Here is an 11488-nt window from a genome sequence, read left to right as displayed (position 1 = left end):
TGCAGTGGAGCATTGATAAGTCCTTTTAAGCGCGCGGTTGAGGACCCACCGTCAGGCACCCCGTTTTGTATCGGGGCTGCTCTACTATATCCCAGCATCCATATGTTTGATCTTCATCACCATGGAAATGGTGGCAAAAAGTGAAAGGGGGAAATTGTTAGGGGGAAAGGATGTCCTGAGCTAATCCCATACAGGCTTTGTGGACCCCACCCCCACTCCAGACTAAAGCCATCAGGACACTGGGAAAGACAAATCCCGTCACCACCAAAGGGAGGGTGGCTGGGACCTGAGGGTGGAGTTGGGCAGCCAGGTTGGATGTAAAAACCAAACACGTGGGCCTTGGGGGGCTCGCTGTCGCTCGCCTCCTGGCTACACCGCTCCTGGCTGGCGGCCAGCTCTCAGAGCGCCATTCTGGGGTTCCTGATCGACGGATCGGGTAGGACTCATTTAAAACTTTGTCTCCCACTTTTTCCCCTGAGCTGTGCATTTCCTCATCTCCCCTTCCCTTGTAAATACACCTTTATGAACCTTTCGCGGGTGCCTGCGGTAGACACGGATAAGTCCTTTTAAGCGCGCGGGTGAGGACCCACAGTCAGGCACCCCGTTTTGTATCGGGGCTGCTCTACAACAGAATCTCCTTTGCACCCAAGTAGGAGGACTCGTCCCCGCTCACTGCTGAGGGGGTCCGGGCCGAGGGGGTGGGGGGCACCCTAAGACGCGCAGAGGGAGCCCTGGCCCCTGGAGCGCGCGGGGGTGCGCTGCGGGGCGGCGTTGGGGGGAAGGGGCGGCGGGACAGCGGCCGAGGGGAGGATGCGCTCCCCCCTTTCACGCGGAACCTCTGCCTGTCACCCCGGGCTTGGAGGCCGGGATCGGGGCGCGGGGTGCAGGCGGGGCAGCGGGGGTCGGGAAGGGCAGCCCCGCTAAGCGCGGTCTGGGGTGAAGTCACCTGCGCCCCCCCGCAGCCCGCCCCCCAGCGCCGCGCGCCCCGTCCCGGCCCGCCGCCCCTTCCGGAGGGGGGTCCCCGCGCCCCGCCCGCGCCCCGGCCGCGGCCCCGGCCCCGCCCGGCCGGACTCTGCCCGCCCCGCCCCTCCGGGGGCGGTGGCCCGTGGCGGGCGCGCTCATTGGCTGCCGCGCGAGCGAGGCCCGCGGCCGGCGGCGCTGATTGGCCGGCGCGCCTCGGCGGAGGGGCCCGCGCGTCGCGGGGAGGCGGCGAGACCGCGCGGCGGGCGCAGAGCGCGGATCCAGCCCCGCCGCGCCGCCAGCTCGCTCGCCGGAGCCGGGCCTGCAGGTAAGGGCCGGGCGCGGGCGCCGGGCGCGGGCGGGCCCTGCGCGCAGAGCCGAGGTGGGCTCCGTCGGCCCTGCCCCCCAGGAGCCCCAAAACGCGGCATCTCTTAGAAACGGGGACCTCATCCTGTCTAGACACGGCCCCCCCAAAATAGAGTCCCACCTCCCAGAGAGCAAAGGCGCTTCCCTTCCCTTCAAAATCAGGCCCTTCCTCCCGGTCCAGGCTCGAGATCGGTATCCCCTCCCCGTTTACCCCTGGGAATGGGATGAACCCCCAAAAGTAGGGTCCAGTCTCTGAAGGCATCGAGGGCACCTTCAGGTCTTTGGGGACCAGTGCCCCTCCCCCTCGCTGAAAAACTAAGTGTGGGTCTGTCCTCCGCACCCTCCCTTCAGAATGCTGGGGTCTCCCCAGCTCATGGATAACGTGAGCCCCCTCATGGTACCCCTCCTTAATGGAGGCCCCAGGTATCCTGGCATTGGGCCCCTCCTTCAGACCAGAAAATCCCAGCCAGCGCGGAGACTGTGCATGTCACCCTCAAACACAAGATGCACTTCTCTGCACCTGAACCTCAGAAACTGGGCTCTGGGATTTGTTTCTAGAAGAGGAAGATCCCCTCCCCCACCCCACCCCCTCCCCCCATAAGACAGCCGTGGCTGTCCCCCACCCCACCATGCTAAAGGCCTTTGGGGATTCCCCTCTGCCTCCAGTCAGGTGTAAGGCAGGTTTCTCACTCAGAAACAGCTGAGGCTCTGGCCCTTCCCGACCTAGGGGCCTACCCCACTGCACCCCCTCCAGCCTTCCCCCAAATGCCACCCTGCTGAGGCCCCTCATCCAGCCCACTCCCACACCTGCCCGCACCCTGTCATTACCCTCGCCTTTCCTTGCCCCCACCCTGGCCAGGATCAGAGCAGAGTGGAGAGTGAGGAGACCAAACCCTGGCACGGGCACCCCAGCCTGGGAGGTCCTCCTCGGAGCCGCTGCACTCTGTACACAGAGGTGTCCTCCGAGGCAGAAGGACCAGGGGACCCCCTCCCAGAATACCCCCAAGGCTGTCCAGCCCCTCTCCCAGAGAAGGGGTGTCACTGCAGAGAGGAGGGCCCCAGTGTGCTCCCTGGGGCTGCCCCCCTCCTCTGCACCCCTGCTCCTTGGGCACTGCCAGGTGGCATTCCTGGGGCTCCCAGCCAAGGGATCCGGAGGCTGCAGGGACCCTGCATCTGGCCGGAGGCCGCCCTGGTTTTGCTGCTTTGATGAGACAGGATGTTGGTGACTGGAGGGGCTCGGCTCGGCTCTTCTCTGTTGGGTCACGTTGGGGGTGGAGGCAGGCTTGCTCACTGGAGCTGCACCCCCTGCGTGGATGTGGAGAAACGTGCATCTAAAGGGGTGCTCCCCAGGAGAGACCAGTGGCCCCATCTGAGAAAGATAAACGATCTGGAGACCTAAAACCTCAAAACACTTCCAGATGGGAGATTCTGTCCCTCCATCTGACAGCTGAGCAAACAGCCACAAAGAGAGGGCTAGACTTGCTCAAGGTCACCCACTCAGGGGGTAGCAGTGCTGGTCACAGCCTCCCCAGGGCCAGTGGGGGTGCTGGGGCCCCCAGCACTGGTTCCAATCCTCACATTTACCGTGGGGACTGCTGGGTGCTGCCATCCCCCTTGTCAGAGGAGGTGCAGAGGCCTGAGAATGTCATGCAGCTGCTGGAAGGGGCAGGGCTGGAGCTCAACACTGATCCCCCCCAGCTACCCAGCTACCTGGTAGAATCCATTCCTGGGGGGTTTGCACTTGGCTGTGTCACCCAGTGTGATCTTTTTATTGAGCCCACTGCCAGACCTAGGCTTGCCAAATTCAGTCTGACCCAGGATAGGGAAGACGTGGGTCGCAGTGCCCGCAGCAGAGTCTGCTCAGGTGCCTGAGTGGCACAGCTAGGTTTGCTCCAGGAACTTAGGTCAGGGCCCAAGGCAGTCCGGCACCCCCTACCTGGGCCCTTCCCTCTCAGTCCCTGCACCTTCCCCTTGTCTCCCTCTCCCCCACTTCCGTTCCCTGCAGCAACCTCCACCCCTGCTTATTAGGGCCTGCCTCTTTCTGAGGCAAGAGCTGAAACTGACAGCAGGGTCCCTGGGACCTCCCAGCTGGGCAGCTGTGACCACCTCCCTACAAGTGGGAGGGTCTTAAGGAGGGGACAACCCCCCACCACACCTCCAGCAGAGGGATCGGCTGTCATGCTCCAACTTAAAGCAAGGAGATAGTGCAAGGCAGCGAGGAGAAAGTTCAGAATTTAAGGGAGACCATGGTGCACAGGGGTCATGATTGGCCTCTGGCTCCCCTTTATTTGGGTCTAGAACCCAAATCTGCTATATCCTGTGTGATGGAGGAGAAACTGTGGGCGCTTCTGTGACCTGGTTGCCTCTGCGTCCTTATCAGGGTGAAAATGAGTTAACCCTCCTAAAGTGCGTAGCACACAGCGCATGAATGGGAGCAAGGACTGTGGTTACAAGTGCAAGGTCATAAGCCCTCTCCGATGAGGGGGTGGGGGCGTGCTCTTGAAGGTAAGACTTGTAACCCACGCCGTCGGTGATCTCCAGAGGCCAAGGCAGTGAGTCCTCGGCCAGCACAGAGACCGAGGGGCGACCCAGAGGCCGACCCTAGACTCAGCCGGGCTGACCTTCAGCTCCTGGCTCCCGCTGCCAGAGAACTTGCACGAGTTACTGCCCTCCCAGCCTCAGTTTCCTCATCTCTGAGGGAGGTTTGGGGTGAGTAGGGGGTGGGCATCTGATAAGGGCTTAGGCAAGGGCAGGTTCCTCGCCTCAGCACTGCTGGCCTCTGGCTGGGTGGTTCTGTCGGAGGAGCTCCCGAGCTTTGCAGGTGCCTAAGGGCCTCCCTGCACCCGACCCTCTGGAGGCCAGCAGAAAACCCCTCCACTTTTGACAGCTACAGCTGTCTCCAAGCCTGGCCCATGTCCCCGGGGACCATCGTCCCCCACGCTGAGCGCTGCTGGCCTGCACTGGGGTCTCACACGCAGCTGTGCGGACGCGAGCCGGCATCCTTGCTCAGCCTCCCGGCTCTGCCCTGTGCATGAGGGCGGGGGGTGTCCAGCTGCTGAGCCCCACCATGAGGACAGCGTTACCCCCTCCAGCGGGTGCTTCTCCAGGCTTCCCATCAGGTGCAGGTGCCAACTGATTTGTCAAAGGGCACCCCCCTCCCCTGCACGAGGGAAAACATTGGTGCCAGAAACGGTTTTAGAAATAACCTTGTTCTGGAGCCTCTTCCCAAATTTAAATGGCGTGACCTCTGGCCCCGGGAGGCCCCTGCAGACACGCTCCGGTGAGCACGGTGGGGCCGGTGGCTCAGGAGGTTTGTGATACCAACACAGGAGGGGGCCGGGAGGGGCTGTGGGATCCTACCCCGTTCACATTCTTTCTAGAAGAAGGAGGCAGATGTACACTCCTGACCCCGAGACACATTACCAGTGAGAACAATAAAGTCACGGGATCAATGTAAACAGTCTGAGAAAAGCAGGCCTATGCCGGGATAGGTAGGGAAGTGAGGAGCATGAGAGGGGCCTGTCTGTGTGTCCGTGCATCATTCTGTCTATCCATCCATCTGAATCTATTCGCGGGGGCAGAAGGAGAAAAGAACCCCCCCAGCTCGCTTCTCCTGCATTAAACATGAGCAGAGCACTGCCCCCAGGGTGGAGAGACAGGCTCAGGTCCCCAGGAGATCCCGGCAGTGGTTCTCCAGCCCAAGTTCTGAACCCCAGGGGCTCGCAGCTGCCCAGTCTACACAGGGCGCTGCATGACTGGCAAGGTCTGGGCACTGGCGGGTCCACGCAGACTGGCCCCTCTGTCCCGGGAAGTGGTCCTTTGGAAAGTCAGTCTTTGCCCTTCCTGAGAGTCTCTGCCCAGAGACAGGAATCTGGGGCCTCATCTCCCTGGCCGAGGGGGAGCCCTCCAGCAGCATTCCCTGGGGGCAGAGCTGGGGTCAGACTTGGAGCTCCACTGGCTTCTGCGGCATGATGGCCTCAGGCCACGGATGCCTCACCTCTCGAGTCTCATTTCCCCATCTTTAAAAAAGGAATAATCACATTTAAAAAGGAGGAGGGCGTAAGAAGAGGGGCTGTGGGAGCCTACCTCATTGGGGTGTTGTGAGAATAGACCGAAACCGTGTGCAAACACCTGGTACTCCAACACCTGGTACTTCCCCTGGGCTTACGTCATGTGAGCCCTGCCCCCTCCCCCCTCTCACCTCTTCTGCTTGTCTGCCCCACCTGTCAGGAGGAGGGGGCCAGGAGGAGGGATGATGGAGCCACGTTTCCTGGGTTCCTCCCCACCTGTAATTCCCCGGAGGACGGTGACCCACCAGTCTCATTCTCCCCTGGGTCCCAAAGGCTCAGCACAGTTCCTGGCTCCCAGCAGAGACTTGATGAGCATTTGATTGTCAGCAAATGTGTATTTTTTTTTCATTGTGGTGGAACACAGCAGATAGCATACAGTCTGCCATCTTGATCATTCTGAGGTGCCAGCCAGTAGCGTTCAGCACATTCACCACACACAACCATCACCTCTGTCAAGGGCCAGAACTTCATCTCCCCAGGTGGAAGCCTTGCACCATTAAGCGGTCATTCCCCTTCCCCCGGCGGCCACTAACCTGCTCTCTGACTTGACGGATTTACCTGTCCTGGATAGTTCACATAAATGGAATCCACAGTAGGTGGCCACAAGAGGCGACCTAGTGTGTCTGGCTTCCTTGTGTTGTTGCAAGATCAGTACTTCATTCCTGTTCATGGCTAAGTAATATTCTATTGTATGGATGGAGCATATTTTGTTTATCCATTCATCATCGATGGGCATTTGGGTTGTAGCCACCGCTTGGCCTTGGGAATAATGCTGCAGTGATCATATCTGGACAAGTTTTGATTGGAAGGCCTGTTTTCATTTCCTTTGGGTCCGTGCCCGGCAGTGGAGCTGCTGGTTCCTGTGGTAATTGTTTAACCTTTTGAGGAATGGCCAATAGGCCACATTACAACCCCACTGATTCTTCCACATCCTTGCCAACACTTTTTATTTTCTGATGATTAGGAGGAGGAGGTTTACTACAGTCATTCGAGCAGTGAAGTGGTGTCTCTAGTGGTTTTGATTTGCATTTCCCTGATGATAGTGGTGTTGAATATCTGTTTCCTTTTTTTGCCATTTGTGGATCTTTGGAAAAATGTCCATTCAAGTTCCTTGCCCATTTTTGAACCAAGTTGTTTATCTTTTTGTTGTTGCGTTGTCAAGGATCTTACATACTTAAACATATTTGTGTGGCTCCATTTCCTCCTGAAACTCTTGCTCAGCTCTAGCATACATGGCGCTGCCTTGCGACCTTGGGCTAGCCATGAGGTATTCATGGTCTAAGCGAAATTTCTCAACCTCAACACCATTGACGTTGTTGTAGGCGAGTGTTCTGTGCCCATTAAGCTCTTTAGCAGCATCCCTGGCCTCTACCTACTAGATGTCAGAAACAGTACCCCCGACCCCAACTTGTGACAACCAAAGATATCTCCAGAGATGGGCAAGTGCTCCCCCCCGGTGGGGGGGCAATTTGCAATTGCCCCTGGTTGAGACTTGCTGGTTCAGAGGCTAAGTTTGGGTATGTTTATCTACATTTTAGTTTAATCTCCTGTGACTAATAGGGTACCTAGTGGGCATTCAGGACATAGCTGTTGGATGTTAGGTGGGTGGATGGATGGATGGATGGATGGATGGATGGACACAGCTTCTTTGTGGATTGGATATGTTGATGGGTGATGAATCAATGAGTGGGCATGGGACTGACTGAGTCTGGATGTGTCCCTGAAATTCTACTATTGGAAAACAGAACCCTCTTCTTCCAGAATATTCTATCCTTTTCTCTCTGCCTAGCACAATGGTTCTCATAAGTTAGCATCAGAATCCATTGGAGTTAAAACACAGGTTGATGAATCCCACCAAGAGAATGGATGATTCGGTAGAATCACCAGCCTGACAGAATGTTTCCAACCCTGGTTCCTTGTCCTTCGGGAACCCTGGTCCAGACTTCCCTGCTTCTCCCACCTGCGCATCCTCAGGAGTCCTACAGCCTTCTCTGCTAACATACCCATTTAGGTGCTAACATCTGTTGCTTTGGACTATGGACAACTTGCTGGAAATCTGTGCCTTGGCGGCTGCAGGGCTGATCCCCTCAAAGTTGGGACCCACTGGTCTTGACACCTTGCTACTCAAAGCTTGTGGGATCCAGCCCAGCAGGACCTCATCACCTGCGAGCTGGTCAGAAATGCAGATTTCTGGGACCCACTCAGACCTATAGAAAACAAGTCTGTACTTTAGCACTGTCGGGGTGAGGAAGGATTCGTGTGCACGGTGAAGTCTGAGAGCCTTCCAAGGACATCTCTTGAAACCTCATCACTTGAGCTAAGCCCTGTTTAGCTTTGCTGGCGAGTTACACTAACAGCGCCTGTTACAATGTAGTTGGTGTCTGGGTGGGAGCCTGCGGGATGGGACTTTCATATCTTTGCCTGCTGTGCTTATCTCATGGAGGGTCCAAACTGACCTTGCCTCATCCGTGGGAGCACAGAGGCCCAGGAGGAGCCTCTTACTCAGGGTCACATGATGACCAGAGAACGGACATGGCCATCCATCCCCAAAAGAGGTGCCGGAGCCCCTGTGGTTGAAAAGCCCTGGTGTAGACCTGTGGAAACATGGAACCCGAGTGACATACTGAAGCCACTAGCTTCGCTCTTCAAAAGCAGAGAAATGGGGGATGACGAGAGTGGATCAAGGAGAGCTTAAGTGCTGTTCTTTCGTTTACTCAGCAGGCTTTATTGTCCTTAGAGATGCCTGACGTAGGCATCACGTCTGTGGTGTTGGACAAGGAAGACAGTTCTCACTCTCCGCCGCTTCTGTCTAGGTGGGCAGTCTCGTCTCCCGACGGTCATTCATAAATCATAAATGAGTGTGTCCCTGGGCTGCCCAGCTTCCATGTGCCCTGAATAGTATAGAGGTGTGTGCGTGTGTGTGTGCGTGTGTGTGTGTGTGTGTGTGATAGACAGGTCCATGAACAGCCACTATTCAGCAAGAGGTGTGCCAAGGAGGGGAGAGTGGTTGGAAGTCCCAGCTCATCCCCTGCTCCTAGGGGCCCTGGGGGAGAAATTGTAGGAGGAGAAGACAGGAGAGACAGTTCTTGACAGAGAGAAGATGAACAGAGGTTCAGAGACTTCATAAAAAACTGTGAAAAGAAAATCCTCAGGAAAACACATAAAATCAGGATTCCCGCGCAGACATAAAAACAGCACTTGTAACGATTAAGCTCATTCCATGAGGGACCCGGGCAGATGTTAGAGCTAGTTCAAAGGAAAAGTCAAATAAAGAGCAAGTATGTGCAGAGTAGAGGAATGTTGCGATGAATTGCAAACGGAGGCCAGACACCATTGGACTAAACAGAATTGGATTGTCTGTCTGCTTTCTGCAAACTTAAAAAGCATTGGAGAAAATAGCTCCCAGATAATGAAGAGGGCTGGGATCAGATAACCTGAGGGATTGTACTGTGTGTGGACAACGCATAACTTTCCACTGAGACACAGCTTTTCCCCTATAGGATCCTCTGCGGGGGTGAGGAGGCCTTGGGTAGAGCTGGGGCAGGGCAGGTGGTGGGAGAAAAGCGCAGGACAGACAGGTGATCCATGAGAATGAGTTGGGGCTTGGCCCAGAGACCAGTGGGGTCCCGTGGAAGGGTTTCCAGTAAGGAGGTGACCTCATTTGAGTAGCACTGGAGAAAGACCTTCTGGAAGCTGGGTGGAGAGTTGGCAGACTTTAGAAGGCTCTGCCAAAAGCCTGTTAAAAGATGAGATGGTGGGGCCTTCGCTGGAGTAGAGAAGGACTCAAATATTTTTTGTATAGAGAGGCAGATAGCAAATATGTGGGCCTGGCTGGCCATACAGGCATGATCACAAATATTCCACCATCTATACCACAAAAGCAGCATGGGTGATGTAAACACAGGCTCGTGTTCTAATAAAACTTTATTAACAAGAGCATTCTGGGGAACCAGATTCCTGCCCCTCCCCCACCACGATTTGTCAGCCCCTGACCCAGAGCAGCACCAGCAAGGCTAGAGCTGTCCATGCTTTTGACAGCCCCCCCACCGCCCTCCTCTAGATGTCCAGAAGCCCTCAGCATCCAGTGAAAGGGAGCCCAGGAGCTCCTCCCACCTGCCCTTGACAGCGGGTTCCATGAGGGAACCAGCCCAATCTCTGAGGTGGGCTGCTGGTCGCCCAGCACAAGCTTTCAGGACCTCAGAGCTCCTTTGGATAAGGTTGGCCCAACATCCTCCTCCCGCAGCCAAAAGAGCGAGCCATCGCCTCGGTAGGGCAGCGCCTGCCCTCTCCTCACCCGGAGCCGTGAATGGCGCTCCCTGGCTCCGCGGGCTGGGCGCAGTTCTGGGGACAGGCTGGAAATGAGCACACCGAGGAGCATTTGTGCAAATGACTGCCTGGTGCCAATTTGCATGCCTGGCACCCCGCCTGCGCCCAAGGTGCACGGTGCTCCCGGGAGCAGAGCGGGCCCCCAGGAGAGCCACACACAGACTAGCACTGACGTTCTGACCTGGAGACGGGGTCCCGGAGGCGTCCGGAGCTGGGCTGCTGGGGTGAGGACCTGGAGAGGCCAGTTTCTGCTCAGATCTGTGACAGTGGGTGACAGTGACCCGGGAGTGGCTGATCTCTGCCAGCACTGGGTGGGTACTTGTTCTTCTCGTTGCTCACAGCCATCCTAGGAGCAGAGACTGATCAGATGGCAGAGGCGGACATGGAGGCTCAGGAAAGATGAGGGATATACCGAGAGTCTGGGAGGAAAAGTCACAGGTTTCCAGAGAGACCCAGGCATGGACTCAGACCCTGAGCTCAGCCCTAAGGCGGGCGGAATCCTCTGCATGTGCCCAGTGCTCTCTGGCCTCAGTTTACTTATCAGTCAGTGGGAATCATGTCTCATCTCTCAGCGACCACAGAGTTCGGGAATGAGAAAGCAGGGCTAGCTGTCAAAGACGCCCAATAGCGCTGGAGGGAGGTGCCTTCCAGCAGCTCAGATTGTTCGTGCATCAGATCCGACCCTGCGGACCCCTCCGAGGCCTGCTGTGGGGGGGGGCTAGGGGCTGGCGTCTGTAGACCCTCCCCATGGAGCCAGAGAAAGTCCCGTATTTGGAAAGCAGCTGTGTAGCTGCTGTGTACCCGGCTTCATGGGCCCTAGAGACTGTGACTCCTGGACTCCGTTTCCTCGTCTGTAAAGTGGCAGCAGCAGTGCCAGGTTTGGAAACATGGGGCTGGTGCTCACTGAAGAGGATGGCAATCGTGAGTGTGGCAGCGAGCTCGCTATCTGCCAGCTCTCGCTCTCTTGGGACGATCTCCTTGACTGCTCCCAACAACCCAGGTGGAAATGTCCTCTTTTGTGGACGAGGGCACAGAATCAGAATTTGAAGTCTCTTGGCCAAGGTCACACCAGGGTAGGAAGAGCCAGACACTGGACCTGTGAAACACATTTCAGTCCACAGCGATTCAGGCCATAAATAGGGTGGGCGGGAACATTCCAGAACTCAGGGCAGTCCACCTGGGACTGCACCAGACTGCAGTGAGGAGTGAGGAGAGTCACCATTGCTGCGTTCTCTCTCTGCTCCACAGCCCCACTCAGCTGTGCCTTTGTCCGGTGGCTGTCATCGTTTCAAAACATTCTCTACTGGGAATGGCACACATTAAAAAAACTAGCAACAACAAATGTTGGCGAGGGTGTGGAGAAAAAGGAACTCTCCTGCACTGCTGGTGGGAGTGCAAACTGGTCCAACCACTATGGAGAGCTGTGTGGAGATTTCTGGACCTACTAAACATAGAGCTTCCATATGATCCAGCAATTCCACTCCTAGGTATCTACCCAAAGGACACAGAAAAATCAATTCCAAAGAGCACCTGCACCCCTATGTTTATAGCAGCTCTATTTACAATAGCTAAGCTTTGGAAACAGCCCAAATGCCCAAAAACAGATGACTGGATCAAGAAGATGTGGTCCATATACACCATGGAATATTACTCAGCATTCAAAAAAGATAAACACATGCCATTTGCAGCAACATGGATGGCGCTGGAAGGGATCATGCTCAGCGAAATAAGCCAGAAAGAAAAAGAAAAATACCGGATGGTCTCAC

At 56.4% G+C, this 11488-nt stretch overlaps 1 protein-coding gene across 1 annotated transcript in view; it reads left to right on the top strand.

The window, feature by feature from the left end:
• The first annotated feature begins 1240 nt into the window (after positions 1–1240).
• Positions 1241–11488, top strand: part of ABAT (4-aminobutyrate aminotransferase) — a 64704-nt gene continuing 54456 nt past the window's right edge. Inside the window, exon 1 of the mRNA XM_037507627.1 lies at positions 1241–1288. The gene's annotated coding sequence lies outside the window, so the exon portion shown is untranslated. The remainder of the gene's footprint in view (positions 1289–11488) is intronic.

This window comes from Talpa occidentalis, unplaced genomic scaffold (assembly GCF_014898055.3).
Source record: "Talpa occidentalis isolate TD23 unplaced genomic scaffold, MPIMG_talOcc4v2.1 talOcc4.12, whole genome shotgun sequence".
Lineage (NCBI taxonomy): Eukaryota > Metazoa > Chordata > Mammalia > Eulipotyphla > Talpidae > Talpa > Talpa occidentalis.
This window is presented reverse-complemented; position numbering and strand designations above follow the sequence as displayed.